General features: G+C 47.0%; 1 protein-coding gene across 3 annotated transcripts in view; it reads right to left on the bottom strand.

The window, feature by feature from the left end:
- The window catches only part of TANK (TRAF family member associated NFKB activator), a 109,633-nt gene that overhangs the window by 66,541 nt on the left and 26,488 nt on the right, over positions 1 to 16,604 (bottom strand). Inside the window, exons 1-2 of one of the 3 annotated variants that reach the window (XM_088474815.1) lie at positions 7,242 to 7,433; positions 4,797 to 4,934 (exon numbers count right to left, since the gene is read on the bottom strand). The exons of 1 other annotated variant lie outside the window; for it this stretch is intronic. The gene's annotated coding sequence lies outside the window, so the exon portion shown is untranslated. Of the gene's footprint in view, positions 1 to 4,796; positions 4,935 to 7,241; positions 7,434 to 16,604 lie in introns of those variants that run through there. One more of the 3 variants, XM_088474814.1, reaches the window with a different exon arrangement.

The raw sequence follows: 16,604 nt of genomic DNA, 5'->3' as shown, positions 1-16,604 counted from the left end.
ACTATAAATCAGGCCAAAGTTCCGTGTGATCTACTGTAGCCACATGCCCATTAGATGTCCAGACACAAATATAGAGACTCTGGGCCTGAATCAGAGTTGTGAATAGAGAGAGAGATAGCACTTAACTGTGCACCTAGTCCTAGACAAACCATGTTGCAATGCAAGTGGTGTAAAGACAATTTTTTTTGCGTGTAGGATAAATACTGGCTGCTTTTACATGTAGCCCACAAATACTGCACAGTTTTATTATTACTCTACAATTTAGATGTCAGTTTGGTCACCTCCCTCCCAAATCTAAATCTCTCTGCACATTTAAATCTGCCCCACCTGCAGTACAACATGGTTTCACCAAGATGATCAGTTGAGAGAGATATCTCACTCTATTCCCAACTCTGAATCAGGCCCTCTGCACACAGATGGGTTCAATCTGTAGTTGTAGCTGGAAGCAGGCAAAGAAAGAGTTCTCTATGGAGTAAAGGACAGAGAAAGTACATGGGATTTCCCACCATACAGTATACACAATGGAATGTAAACAAGAAAGGATGGGATGAATGTACGGAATTTCATGCAGAGGTGTGTTTGACACTCACATCAGTACTCAGTACAACTGAGGGCACCTCACTATTTAACTCCGCTTGTGGCTTCTTGCTGGTCTCTCTTCTGAGCCACAGATTGGCAGTGTCCCCGACCTATGCAGCTTGGCCCTCATTAAACATAACAGCACAAGTGGAAGGGTCACCGTTCCCAATCCTGCTGCTGTGAGCATTTCACCTGGAAAAGCAGGAGATGAAGGGCAATATTTACGAAGAGGGCGCATCTCGGTGGGTTGGAGCAGAAAATTTAAAGCGGCACTAAAATTCAGCGTGAAGCACACTGGGCTTTACACCGAATGGTAGTGCCACTTTAAATTTTCAGCTCCAACCCGCTGAGAAGCAGCAGCTTGCATCATAAATATAGCTCCTGCATTTCCATGTGGAATGCTCACAGCAGAAGCATTGGGAAACGGTAACCTTCGTAACTACAGCCTGAAGTCTAAATATATAAAGCTGCTCAGGCCCTCATAAAGGCATTTTCCCTATACATGTGCACAATGGGCCTGATTCAGTACGGATCACAAGTGCGATTGACGCTGCGATTACGCACGCAGTCTCACTGCGAAGATATGCTAATCCTCTACGATCGCTATGCCATCCCAGCACAACATACGGACGCCCACCTTGCCATACACACATCCGTAATACTTAGCAAGACTGCGAAACCATCGGCAACATCGAACCATCGCAGCCTCATGCACACTTGCACAAGCTCTGACCTTACTCAGAAATTGCTAACCTTCCGGTATGCAGTGAGAGCTCAGGCTACATATGGCATCCCAGTAAATGATTTATGCACACCCCTGCAACGGTGATGCACCCGCAAAACGCAACAAGCGGCCGTCTGCGTGCGTATTCACACTTGCAATTATTGTTGAATCAGGCCGCATGTACTTTATTAAGGGGCTGATTCTGAGTCACACGCTGCTGTGAGCGCTTCAGCATCTTTCGTCATAGTCCCGTCTGCAACTATGTGCTAATGCTAGGATCAGCCCTTCCCCTGGTGTACAAGTGAGATTCTGAATGTGCAGGAATGAGACGCCCTCTTTGACGGTCTTCAGACACTGTAATACCGTTTGGTGCATAGGCGCACCAAGGAACATTTCTGATCCGGTCACAACTACACGTCTGTGTGCACACACAGTGTAATCATACATGCCTACCCTCCCGCATCCCGCAGGAGCCTCCCGCTTTAAAGGTGGGAGCTCCAGCTACCCCAGAATGTAATGTTAATCTCCCCCGGTTTCCCCACTGCCACATCTAAAATCCGGACTGCGCATGCTCGACTGGATGTGACGTGGTGGGGCTCAAATACGTTGCGCCGCTTGACGTCAATACACTTTATATACTATATGCCGGCCACCGCAGGGTTGTGGGAAATGGTGGCCGGGCTGCCTAGCCCAGCAACCAGTCTCACTGTTACAGTGCTCAAGAAATAGATGGGCCGGTGGCCGGTAGCGCTGTGCTGCGGCAGCGCAGCCTGGATGGTCGTATGGTCCCTTATATTTTCTTTCTGATGGCTCCTCCTCACAATGCAGTGGGACCAGCTTCCTCCTCCACGGCAGCCAGCCACACTGTAATTGTCAGAGCAATGAGCACTCAGCAGCAGCATGAGAGACTGGTAAGTGACTGTGTAGACTGTGCACTGACCGGGGTGGTATAGTTGAGGAAGTCATCAACTCCCAGTGCACACTGAAATGGGGTATTATTTTTATTATTTACAATAGAGGGGACAGTGACATATGAGGGGAGGGGGCGGACAGCTCCTAGTACACACTGATATGTGGTATTATTATATAGAGGAGAGGGGATTACAGTGATATGAGGGGTAATAACAGCTCCCAGTACACACTATGGACCTTATTCAGAGTCGGTCGTAAGTGGCCGCTCGGTCGTACGCATCCGATGTTTCCAAACCATGAATGCGCACGGTTAGTTGTGCGCATGTGCATACGAGGCTTTGCGATCCAAAATGCTGTAGATCGTATGGCTTATGAGCAGGAAGTGGCTTCCGGGAGTTGATTGACATGATAGGCCGTTTGTGGGCGTTGACCGGGGTGGTGGTCTGAAAACGCAGGCGTGCCTCAGCGTTTTGAGGGTGTTTTAGGGGCGTACATAAATTACCTGCCATGACCGACATAGAAGGCCGGAAGAAGTAAAACGTCACTCTACGAGCAGGTTAGAGGCCTGGCTGATCGTTCAGCTTGAAGTTGGGTATGTGCTCTCGCAAGCCCCAGAGTACAATCGATACTATCGAATGTTATTGTTAGGATTGATGTTTCTATTTTGAGCCACACAATGCAAGCAGCTAATCGATTGTTGAAGCTAATAACACTGCTAATTGGCTTGTAATTGATTCAGCTGCGTTTGCATTAGCGAATAATAAGAATAAATAAATTTCATGGGGACGGCTATTACTATCCAGTTTTTTTTTTTTTTTTGTGGGCATCAACACAACACAAGCGGCCGCAACCATCAGAAGAAAATTAAGATACTGCGACTGACAACGATTGATTCGATCGCTAGCTGCTATCACTCGTTAGCTAGAGGAGGTGCATTGTTCACGTATGGGCGCCACTTTGGTTGCGACCGACCCATTGCTTCCTTTTTCATTTTCTCGGTCGTTAGGTGTACGACCGAGCGGTCGCTTACGACCGACTCTGAATGAGGTCCTATATGTGGTATTATTATATAGAGGAGAGAAAACTGCACAATAATATATGACACATCCTGCACCGCTGCAACAGGAATGACACACCAGCCCACACAGTAACTGGACAGCTGTGACTCTTACCCAAAACCACCAGGACCTGTATTCCGCAGTATCCAACCCCAATATCGCCAGCACCCCCACCCAGAGTAACAATTGATATACCCATGGGCAAAGCTAGACACACCCTTTGGGTGGAGCATGGAACACCCCCTCAGGTGGCACATACTACCACTCACTATAATCTCAAAATGTGCAAAAGTAGGCAAGTATGAGTGTAACGCATGCATCATAAGAGTTTCTCATGCACGCGCAGTAGCAGAAAACGCTCAACCCTGTGACTTAGAATCAGAAGATTTGGATGCAATTTGCATATCACGCAGCGCCCATGAGAAAAATATTAGCATTTTGCTATCTATGTAAAGTGATCTACAAACATGAGATGCAACCAACTCTGTCTAGGTAGACAAAGCTTCTCCCTCCATTTCTGAAAATAACAGGAGCAGAGGCACCAGAATATGATAGGAGGCGTGGCTTCACTGGGAGTACAAAAGATGAGGGGAAAGTAACAGTCAGGGGCAGAACTATGGGAGACAATGGAGGCACCTGCCGCTGGGCTCCAGCACTGAAGGGGTACCTCCTCCATTGTCCACAACATATTCACCCCACTTAGGGCTGTAACTATGTACCCGGAGTGTACCGTCACGGCCGCCCAATACATGGCACCCCTTCCAGGCACCTGAAAAGCCACCATACACTAGTGGAGAGCTCCATGTCAGACCATCAGCTGCTGCCTTCATCTATCTATAGCAGTGTTGGCTAACCTTGACACTCCAGCTGTTGTGGAACTATATATCCCAGCATGCCCTGCCACAGTTTTAGCATGCCCTAATAGCAAAACTGTAGCAGTGCATGCTGGGTTATGTAGTTCCATAACAGCTGGAGTGTCAAGGTTAGCCAACACTGATCTATAGCCTGTCTGCATGCAAATTGCTACATTACAGTGTCAGCGGCTGTGACATGGGGGGGCCAAATTATAACTTGCCTCCGGGTGTCTGGGATGAATTCACGCCACTGGTAACAGTACACAATTCATACACAGTAAATACATGCAGGTCGGAATTGGTATGACATACCACCGGACGTGAGCCCGGCGGATGGAATACAGACGCCGGAAGACAGAAGAGTGAAGATCCCGACAAGGTAGGTAACTATACTATCCCTAACCTTCTCCCCCCCTAACCCCTCCCTTAGGGAGGCCTAACCCTACCCCTCCCCCCTAGTACCTAAACCCCCTCCCCGCACCCAAAACATAACCCTCCCTTGGGGGGTTCCTAACTCTAACCTCCCCCCGGGGGTGCCTAACCCTAACCCCCACCCCCCTTCTCCTAGCCTAACCCTCCCGGGAGGTTGCCTAACCCTAAGTCTCCCGCGGGAGCTCCTAAACCTAACCCTCCCCCCATTGCGGCTGTCCACTCCGACGCCCGGCTTACCTTAGTTTGGTATGCCGGGCGTCGGGATTTCGGTGGGTGGATAATGATAGGTGTCAGGATTTCGACCCCTATCATTAGTCCCATGCCGGGATTTGACAGTCAGGCTTCCTGATCTCATACCCTTAGGTCACATGGAGCCTGTTAAAAGCAAATCAAACAAGACGTAAATGTGTTTTAGCTTTAAAGTCCGAATTATCAGTAAGCAGCCCATCCCTTCAAAAAACAAAAGTAGGAATAAAACTTTATTATAAAAAAAACAAAGAGGTTTGTTCAGCACGCTGTAATCATTCTATTAGATCGCAGTCATTATACTATATTTACATAACTGGTGTGCCTTAGACGCGATTGGCGACTCATCCAGTGGCTGCTGTGAGCTTGCAACTAACACCGGGGGTCAGAAAACTAGCGAGCGGAATGACATTCATTGACCTACCCTTGATGGAAATATTAATTTTGTAAAGGTGGGTTGTCAGGGTAAGCAGTAGCAGGCCCCCTTCTGCCAAACTTACCATGTTTCAATGTCCCTGTATATACATAATTTAATGTCACCTAGGGGCAAATTCATTATCTCTAATGGGCACAGTATGAAAGGCAGAAATGCTAATTTAGTGAAGGAACTCTTCATTATTAGGAGCACAATGGAATGCTTAATATTCAGCAAACTCCTGACACTGAAAGTTTTCAGAGGTTGCCTGTGGGAGCCTATGCCATCTTCCCGAAGCTCTGCTCCTTCCTATGGGAAGAAGATCCAGGTTGTGAAGAGGGGTCTATATAACACACAAAAGCTGACGATCATGCTTTTGAGTAACACTAATGGAGCATACACACGGTCAGATTTGTCAGACTTGTCAGATGAACGACTGAACGATTTGAACGATTTTACCAAAGTTTTGAACGATTTGAACGATTGAACGATTTTTGACTGCATTAAAATGAATGGAATCGTCCAAGTCTGACTGCAAACCCATCAAATGTCAGATATCGTTATCTGACAAACGGGAATGCGCATCGTTGATCGTCCATCGTTCAGGCATGTCAGATATGAACGATTTTCCTTCAGATATGAACGACTGAACGATTTTTAAATCGTTATCGTTCATATCTGAAGGAAAAATCTGACCGTGTGTATGCACCATAAGAGGGGAATTCAATTAGAGGTGAAAAGCCATATTCGCCTGTTTTTTTGTGAAAAATTTGCCTAACAAAAATTCGCCAAATTCAATTCCAGGACAATTTCGCTTAAGTGGAAACAATTCTCCAAAAATGATTCTCCAATCAATAGCTGGTGAAAAGAAATACAAAATCTTTATTTTGGGGTGCAAATGTGGGGAAACAACTCAGACCCCTTGGGACAGCCCCGCAAAGGACAAATACGCAAAAAAACCAGAAACTAAAACCTAAGAACACCCCAAAAAAGACATGTCATTTTTGGGGTGTAAATTTAAAAAGTGGGGGGATAAACATTAAAAGTAGCGAAAAAGACTTCTTGGGGGTCCACAAGTATGGGTCAGGTGTTTTTGGGATTGCAGGTGCATGCAGCAGGTGGATTTTTCACGGTTTTTAAAAGTTCACTTTAGACACATAAAAACATTCTAGCACCTATTTTCAAGTACCCCAAATTTGACAGGACTACTTATTTTCACCGAAAAATACAGCTTTATGCCATTCTTCACCACTTTTACAAAAATGCTAATAGCAAGCAATTTACACAACTTAAGTACGCAAAATAGTTTTATTAGGGATATTAGTACACATCTATATTGATTCCCTATGTTAAAGCATCTTTTTCTGGGGTACAGACTGATTTCCTCATTTCTTTCAGTACTTTTCACCTGTTCCGTATTCGCCTGTTTTGCAATTGAATTAGGCGAAAAGCGGGGATGAGCACGGAATAAATTCGCCTCTGAAACAGGCGAATGAAGTGAACAGTCGGACAGGCGAAAACTTCGCCTCTAATTGAATATGGCTCTAAGTACCAGCCTAACCTGCCAGTCACATGATCCCTAGCCGACCTGTGCCTCTTTAGTTGTTGTGAAACCATTACCTTCTAGTTCACACAGCCAGCTTGGTCTGCTGAGACCTGTAGTTTTACAGCAACTGGCAAGCCACAGGTTACCCAAACCAGCACAAGAAAAAAAGTGTAGCAGTGAAATTTATGGACAACCATGATGTTGGTGAAGGATTTGTATTATTTTATTTACAAGCAAACTACTGATGTGTCCTCAATAGTCTATTATGTTGTTTAGAAAGCAACACACTTAAACTCTTCTGATATAATAATATTACATAAACAGCCTTGGTAAAAGTATACTACAAGACAACCAACTGCTCTTAAAAATACTGAACAGCACTTTATACCAGAGCACCTTGGCATTCCCCCAGTCACATCCAGGAACAGTTACCCCCAGATAACCTTTTGTTCTGAGCTGCTGAGACACTACTCACCAGTGAGGCTGTTGTACAGTACTGCGGAAGCTGTTCCCTGACCGGGACGCAATAGGAAGAGCAGATGTATAATAGAAGATACAATGTAGCTGCCTATGCAGAAACTTCACTGACTACAGCTTTCTCTGTGTTAGAGGAGGAAAGGAAATAGAAAGTGTCCGAGTCCCACCCTCTGACGCTGTAGATACACCTCTTTTGCACACGTTGAAAGGAGAGAGAAGAAACAAACACTCAGTCAGTACAGTAGTAACTTTTCTGTGCTCAGTTGTGCTGCAGCTCCAGTATTTCTGGCAACGAGTTTCAATTCAAAGTACACACATTTGAAAATATGCACCTGCTTTATATTAACTGTATGTGATTTACACAGTGATTAAACAATTAGTAACGTCATATCACACGATTATAATGTATTGCATGTTGGAGGTGGAAAATAGAGGCCTATGTATCAAGCTTTTTTCATAAAATTACATATAAACTGCAGATTATGCATAATGGTACAATGCAGGTGATTTCACAGAAATCTCCAACAAAGGGGCATATTCAATTAGACGCGAAAAGTCCCGTACTTTTCGCACGCCGGACTTTTCTCAGACATCACTGGTTTTCCATGCAAAAAAGTATCGCACGCGTCCCCGCTTTTCGCCATATTCAATTCAAAAGATGCGAAAATGGGACCGGTGCAATGCAAACAGGCGAAAAGTGCTGTCAGTTTTGGGGAAATCAGCCTGACACCCCCCCAAAAGATGCACTAACATTGGGGATCATGGTAGATGCCCCCGAATAGCCTTGCTGAAGCTATTTGGGGTACTTAAATGCTCTTATTTGCTGCTAATTCGTGTTTTTGCACAAGTGGTGAAGAATTGCATTTTGCAGTGTTTATTTGGTGGAAATAAGTAGTCCCAGCAAATTTGGGGTACATGAAAATGGGTGCAAGCATGGTAAAAAATTGCAAAAGTGAGGTCTTAAATAGCATTAAAAATGCACCTTCAGCAAGTACCTGCAATCAAAAAAACACCTCCCTCATACCTGCAGAACCCCCCCCCCCCCAAAGTCTATTTCACTAGTTTTTAAGTTTGTATCCCCACTTTGTACTTTTTCGCTCCCTTTTTCAAAGTAATTTTTTGGGGTGTTCTTTATTTTTTTTACGCAGTTTACCTTTGGAGACCTGTCCTAAGGGTGCAGGGTGATTTCCCCACCTTTGCACCCCAAAACTGCAATTTTGCACTTTTTTCCGACAGCTATTCATAGGTGAAACTTTTCCGCTGGGTATATTTCATTGCATTTTCACACCAGTGAAAAGTCGCAACAATTGAATACGGGGATAAGTTTCAGCTGGCGAAATGACGCCACTGGCAAAACTTTTTTGCAAAAAACGGCTTTTCGACACTAATTGAATACGACCCAAAGTACTAATTAGCACTGCAGATTGCAGTCCTCTCTATTATCATTGGGCCCTACGATCTGACCCCTATATACCAAACTCCAAAAACAAAGCTTATCAGAGTTTGGCCCCGGTAGTTTATACCATCTTCAGATAGTGTAAACTGCTTTAACCTGTGGAGGCTTGCAAGATCTTCTGATCTCTCTCCCGCAGCAGCCGACTGGAAGAGGGTGCTGACACAGGGCCTCATACATTATGGATTGCAACTGCAAAAGCGCACACAGTTGGCCGATTGTTGCGTACAGCGCATGCGTATGCATCACAGTGTGCGAAGGCTACACTGCTATCACACTGCGATTACGCAGAGCACGGTAAGCCATCGGAGAGTGGGTGACAGTTAGTCAGGGTTTGCGGGTGGTGACGGGGGAGTGGTTAGAGAAATGCAGACGTGCCTGTCCATTTGAACGCCGTGCACAGAGGGCCTGATTCAGACCCGCTCGCGAGCGCTGAGCGCTCGCAAGCGGGTCGATGGAGCCCAAGTGCACATGCGCACGACGGAGGCGGCTCCATCGTGCGCATGCGCGAGACCCGAATAACGACGGCCAAGCCGTCGTTATGGGTCTTGCACCAAAGGGGGCGTGCTGTCGATGGTGATTGACACCACGCCCCTTTGGTGGGCGTGCCGGGGGCGTGGCTGCCCAGACGGAGGCGTTCCTATGGGAACGCCTACCGTCTGGGGCCGGTTTGCCTGACATCACTAGTGATGTCAGTGGGAGTGCTTTTGGCTCTAATAGAGCCAAAAGCACTCCTGGGCTTGCGGCAGCGAGACCCTACCGCAGGGTCTTGTCGCAAGCCCGATGGTCGCGATTGTCTTGACCATCGCGACCATCATTTTGGCCGCTCGCTATAGCTGTGGGTGGTCACCCACAGCTATGCGAGCGGCCAGGAGGCCGCTCCAAAATTAAGGAGGGACGGCCCTGATTCAGAGCGAGCGCTCTGTCAGAGCTTCCGGCTCTGAATCAGGGCCAGTGTCAGCTTCCCCTGGAGAAGTCTTTCACAAATGTGAAAGACTTCTACAAAATGCAGGGATATAACTAGTTAGGGACAACGGTTACCACAACCACTGGCCCTGTGAGTTCCCCTTTGTACATAGTGGTGCGGAAATACAGTATCTGCTGTGATACGGATCCTTAATAATCGAGGCAGATATGCGATTATTTGTACATAGACCCCATAGAGTGTCTAATTTCTGCAGTGACAGTGAAGGGCACATTCTGTGTTGTGACGTCCAGGCATGCCAAAAGCCGCGTCAGGCGCTGTGAGCCCCCTTAGCCCGGCGCATAGCCAGTGGGGGCGCGATCAGTGTGATCATTCCCCTCACAGGCATAGGAGACTGCTGCGGCTGCTGCTGCTTAGCAGCTGCGAGCAGTCACCCAGTGCAGCCCAGCATGTGCTGAGCTGCTGTGATGTAAGAGCAGGGCCGGCTCTAGGGGTGTTCTTCCAGTGCCACCCATAGAGGGCGCACCCCTCCCCAACATCCCGATTTCAGCAGGAAAGTACTGTCCCGCTGTTCCATCCGTGTGTCGTAGTGGCCCGCGGGTGGTCAAATCGGGAGGTTGGAGACCCCCACCGCTGCAGCTGTGTGGTGGTGCCGTACCCGCGGAGTTTGAATGTATGCCGCGCACATGTGCACGGCATCCATTCACTGATGGCAGAGGGCTGGGAGAAGCCCAGCCAGTGACGGAGGGGTGGGCTTTACCCCCAGCCTGACGTTATTTGGAGGCGTGCCATGCGGGCACACCTCCAAATAATGTGACACAGGCGGCGTGGCCTATGGAAATGAGGCCACGCCCCCAATTTTGGTGTACCGGGCCAGCACAGGGTTCACAGACGCCTGCAGCCGGCCTTGTGTAAGAGGGAGGGGGAGGCGACACCGGGCCCCTCCAGCAAGCCTGGGCCTGGGTAATTAGTACCCATTCCTCCCCCTCTCGGCACCCCTGGTGACATCACATGATTTTGTTTCACAGGAGAAGAATATTTAAATGATATCAAGTGGCAAATAAGGCACATTTAAGGGAGTGGACACATAATTTATCATCGTGAAATTAGGTATTTATTTTTTATCAGTTATTTATATAGTGCACACATATTCCGCAGCTCTTTCCAGAGAATATTTTGACCATTCACATTAGTCCCTGCCCCAGTGACGCTTACAATCTATTGTCATCAGAGCCGGCCCGAGCCAATTAGTGCCCTAGGCAAGATTTTGGTTGATGCCTTCCCATGTGGGATACTGAAAAGGAGTGTGGCATCATGGACGTGACATGGTATCACTTTGCTTTGGCCCCTTCCCCCATTGTGCTGTGCTCCCATCCCTTGCAGCCTCATTCCCCCTTATGTGTCTCCAGCCCCAGTTCAGCATCTTATTTCTTGTGTAAAAACATTTATAATAAAACACTTACCTATTTTTTTTAATCTTCTGTCTTCTCCAGGGCATACTTGTCAACTCTGCCTGATTGTCAGGGAGACTCCATGAAATAGCAGCAATCTCCCTGACTCCCTGAAGTCTAGCAATCTCCCTGATTGCACCTTACCCCTATCACAGGGCCAGATTAAGGCTTGTGGGTGCCCCAGCAATAGCACTAGGCTAATGCGCTGTGTGCTCAGCCGGGGATTGCTGGAGGAGGGACCTATCACTGCCCCTGCTCCGGGCGATGAGATGTTTATACATCTCATCGTTAGTGCTACCTGCTTCACCTCAGTAAAGAGGCGGAGCAGGAAGAGTTATAACGCCAAGATACAGTCAGGTGCATAAATATTGGGACATTGACAGAATTTTCATATTTTGTCCTCTACTCACCACCACAATGGCTTTGAAATGAAACAAACAAGATGGGCTTTAACTGCAGACTTTCAGATTTAATTTGAGGGTAATTACATCCAAATCAGGTGAACGGTGTAGGAATTACAATGGTTTCTATATGTGCCTCCCACTTTTTAAGAGGCCAAAAGTAATGGGACAAACTAAACAATCCTAAATCTAACTTTCACTTTTTAATACTTTGTTGCAAATCCTTTGCAGGTAATTACAGCCTGAAGTCTGGAACGCATAGACATCACCAGACACTGGGTTTTGTCCCTGGTGATGCTCTGCCAGGCCTCTACTGCAAATGTCTTCAGTTCCTGCTTGTTCTTGGGGCATTTTCCAACTACCGTCCCATCTCTCTCCTCCCTTTTGCCTCCAAGCTTCTTGACCGTGTTGTTTACAAGCGCCTTGCCACCTTTCTTTCCTCTCACTCCCTCCTTGACCCTTTTCAGTCTGGCTTCCGTTCTCTCCAATCCACTGAAACTTGCCTCACTAAAGTCAGCAATGACCTCCTTGCTGCTAAATCCAAGGTCACTACTCTCTGCTCATTCTCCTTGACCTTTCTGCTGCTTTCGACACGGTGGACCACCCTCTCCTTCTGTAAATCCTTCACTCCCTTGGTCTACATGACACTGCACTCTCCTGGCTATCCTCCTACCTCTCTGACCGATCCTGCTCTGTCTCCTCTAATGGCTCATCTTCTCCCCCACAGCCTCTTGCAGTAGGTGTTCCCCAAGGTTCTGTTCTTGGACCTCTCCTTTTCTCACTCTATACATCCTCACTAGGTGAACTCATCAGCTCTTTTGACCTCCAATATCATCTCTATGCTGATGATACTCAGATCTACCTTTCCTCCCCTGACCTCTCTCCCTCTCTCCTCACTCGTGTTTCCAACTGTCTCTCGGCCATCTCTTCCTGGATGTCCCAGCGATTTCTTAAACTTAATTTGTCTAAGACTGAGCTAATCATCTTCCCTCCCCCCTGCATAACCACACTTCCCACAATTTCCTTATCAATTGATGGCACAACTATCTCCTCTAGCCCCAAAGTGCGCTGTCTTGGAGTTAACCTGGACTCCTCCCTCTCCCTCAAACCACATATCCAGAATCTCTCACAGTCCTGTCATTTTCATCTTAAAAATATTTTCCAGATTAGACCCTTTCTTACCCAGGATGCCACTAAAACCCTCATTCACTCATTGGTCATCTCCAGATTGGACTACTGTAACCTCCTCCTGTCTGGCCTCCCCAAATCCCTTCTCTCCGATTTCCAGTCTGTCCTCAATGCTGCTGCTCGGCTCACCTTCCTCTCAAAACGCTCTGCATCTGCCTCCCCTCTCCTACAAGCTCTCCACTGGCTCCCTTTCCCTTTTAGAACCCAATTTAAGGTTCTCACACTCACTTACAAAGCCCTCAGCCATTCCTCTCCCATTTACATCTCTGATCTCCTCTCCCTTCACTCTCCTGTCCGCCCTCTTCGTTCAACAAATGCACGCCGCCTCTCATGCCAATTGATTACTTCCTCCCACTCCTGCCTCCAAGATTTTGCCCGCGCTGCTCCCCACCTTTGGAACTCTCTCCCGCTTCCCATCAGACTCTCCACCTCTCTTCAATCCTTCAAACGGGCTATCAAGACCCACTATTTCATCAAAGCCTTTCAGCTCTCATCTTAACTTGCTGCTACATACTCCTCTCTCCCTGCCTACCCCATCTGTTTCACCCCTGTCTGTCTGTCCCTCCCCCCTAGAATGTAAGCTCCGATGAGCAGGGCCCTCTACCCTCTTGTGCTTCTCCTTACTCTACCTTCATCTACTTCTTACTCTCTACCAGGGCACCTAACACTTGGTTGCTTTGCATTGTTGCTTATCTGGGTGTTATGGTCGCGAATGTAGCAATGTATATTATCCATGCCCTGTAATGTATTGTATTGTGTACTGTAAGTCACTGTAAATCTATTTATGTACATTGTAAGGCGCTGCGGAACACTTGTGGCGCCATATAAATAAACGATAATAATAATAATAATTTTCCCTTCAGTTTTGTCTTCATCAAGTGAAATGCATGCTCAATCGGATTCAGGTCAGGGGATTGACTTGGCCATTGCATAACATTCCACTTTTTAGCCTTAAAAAACTCTTTGGTTGCTTTTGCAGTATGCTTCGGGTCATTGTCCATCTGCACTGTGAAGAGCCGTCCAATGAGTTCTGAAGCATTTGACTGAATATGAGCATATAATATTGCCCGAAACACTTCAGAATTCATTCTGCTGCTTTTGTCAGCAGTCACATCATCAATAAATACAAGGGAACCAGTTCCATTGGCAGCCATACATGCCCACGACATGACACTACCACCACCATGCTTCACTGATGAGGTGGTATGTTTTGGATCATGAGCAGTTGCTTTCCTTCTCCATACTCTTCTCTTCCCATCACTCTGGTACAAGTTGATCTTTGTCTCATCTGTCCATAGGATGTTGTTCCAGAACTGTAATGGCTTTTTTAGATGTTGTTTGGCAAACTCTAATCTGGTCTTCCTGTTTTTGTGGCTCACCAATGGTTTACATCTTGTGATGAACCCTCTATATTCACTCTTGTGAAGTCTTCTCTTGATTGTTGACTTTGACACATATACACCTACCTCCTGGAGAGTGTTCTTGATTTGGTCAACTGTTGTGAAGGGGTTTTTCTTCACCAGGGAAATAATTCTTATGTCATCCACCACAGTTGCTTTCCGTGGTCTTCCGGGTGTTTTGGTGTTGCTGAGCTCTCCGGTGCATTCTTTCTTTTTAAGAATATTCCAAACAGTTGATTTGGCCACACCTAATGTTTTTGCTATCTCTCTGATGGGTTTGTTTTGATTTTTCAGCCTAATGATGGCTTGCTTCACTGATAGTGACAGCTCTTTGGATCTCATATTGAGAGTCAACAGCAACTTATTCCAAATGCAAATGTCACACCTAGAATCAACTCCAGACCTTTTACCTGCTTAATTGATAATGAAATATCGAGGGAATAGCCCACACCTGTCCATGAAATAGCTTTTGAGTTGATGTCCCATTACTTTTGGCCCCTTAAAAAGTGGGAGGCACATATAGAAACCATTGTAATTCCTACACCGTTCACCTGATTTGGACGTAATTACCCTCAAATTAAATATGAAAGTCTGCAGTTAAAGCACATCTTGTTTGTTTCATTTCAAAGCCATTGTGGTGGTGAATAGAGGCCAAAATATGAAAATTCTGTCAATGTCCCAATATTTATGCACCTGACTGTAAGTGCCACTATAATACATCCTCTCTAGTATCTAACACACTGCCAGGGGCAGACGCAGGATTTTGAGTCAGGGGATATATATAGATAGAGATATATATGTAGATATACTGTATTTATAGGTAGATAGGGAATATATATATATACACACACACACACACACACACACACACTATAGACAGAGAGAGGGGGGGAGAGAGAGGGAAGGAGAGGGGGAAAGGAGAGAGAGACAGAGAGGGAGGGGGCAGAGGGAGGGACAGGGAGAGAAAGGGTGGAGGGAGTGAGACTGAGGGATGGGGAATAGAGACAGAGCACAAGATAGAGGAAGAGGGAGGTGAGGACAGAAGGGGGAGAGAGGAGAGCGTGCACACATTACCTGTTTCAGCTGCTGCAGCATCAGCTTTCTGATGGATGGGGGGTACTTTGCGGCATTAATCGGGGCTTCCAGGTCTGTTAGTGTCAGTAAGTGTGTGCTCACTGTGCTGTGTTTTAGGATCCCGGGAACAAGGTGTGGGGGGCTCTGGGCGACCGCCCCGTTCGCCCCTCCTATAATCCAGCCCTGCCCTATTATGTAGCTATTATTTAAAAAATTAGATATAGACATTCAAATGGGATCATTAATATAATTTCCCTGCATTGGTTATAAGGCACAATGATCTCTCTGGCTACATGTATTTTATGAAAAGTATCAGTGTGTTTCCTTCAACAAGTAGATCTTACTAACTGGTTGGGGGCTCATTTACTTTGGATGTAAATCAGGCTTGTCGACATTGTGAAAGCCCCCTCCGCGAGGTGGCAGCCAGGTCGGACAAGCAGCGAGCGTGGTGCGGTAGAGGGGGACGTGACCAGGAATACTACCCGGCAATGGGGGTGTGGACATGGAGTCGCATCATTTTGACTCCGTCCCCGCTACACAATGCCGAGATTTTCGGCATTGTGAGGCAGGGGGCGGGGTCACAATGATGCAATTCAGCACAAATCTTGTCACTGGCTTCCCCCCCGGGGGTTTTATTATAATCATGGGGGGGGGGGCTGGATGGGACTTGCCTGCCTTTCCGGGGGACTGGGAGCGGCACACAATTTTCGGGAGGCTCTCGGCCAAATCGAGAGGGTAAGCAAGTGTGATGTAAATCAATTTTATGATACACCTCTCAGATGTAGCAGTACATGTCCATTTGAATGCTGCATTTATAGAGGGCATTTCTACTCTGTGGACAGTGTGCATCCCTTCCCTTTCTGCTGGCTGGTTAGCACCCATTCCTTCAGGGTCGTCAAAATCGGGCAATGAGCCCGGGTATTTGTGACGTGGCCAAAATCTGGGAGGCATGGCCATGTCCCTACTTCCAAAAAATAGACTAAAATCGCAGTGCCCCTCAGCAGCTGACCCTGCCCACGCCAGGCCCCTCCAAGAAGTCCAGGCCCGGGTAAACAGTACCAGCTTCCCCCCTCTCAGTGCCCCTGCCTGTCTGCCCTGGCTGAGTGGCTGGCACCCATTCCTTTCATAACTCAATTGTGGGATAGTCCCTAGTGCCCATGCCATTAGACACTGTCTCCTTTTTTGGGGCATGCCACACCCCACTGTACTGGTGTGCACCTACAGCACGCGCAAATGGTCCTACTTGGGAGATGGCAGGAAATGTTCTGCCATTTAGAGTAGATCAAATGTCTGACCACCCCTGATATACTGTACAGTACAGTATTAAATGTTGAAGACTGGAGTGCGCTACTGCTCAGACTCCATGACGTTCCTTCAGGGAGGCAATAAGAATTCTACCAAGATGGCCACTGTTTGGTCTTTTGGTGTTATCTTTTCACTGTGTTAGAGCACCACTGTGGGACACGCAC

Source organism: Taudactylus pleione, unplaced genomic scaffold (genome assembly GCF_031769625.1).
Source record: "Taudactylus pleione unplaced genomic scaffold, aTauple2 ptg000156l, whole genome shotgun sequence".
In the NCBI taxonomy this organism is placed as follows: domain Eukaryota; kingdom Metazoa; phylum Chordata; class Amphibia; order Anura; family Myobatrachidae; genus Taudactylus; species Taudactylus pleione.
The sequence above is the reverse complement of the archived record's forward strand: the minus strand, read 5'-3'. Positions and strand labels throughout refer to the sequence as shown.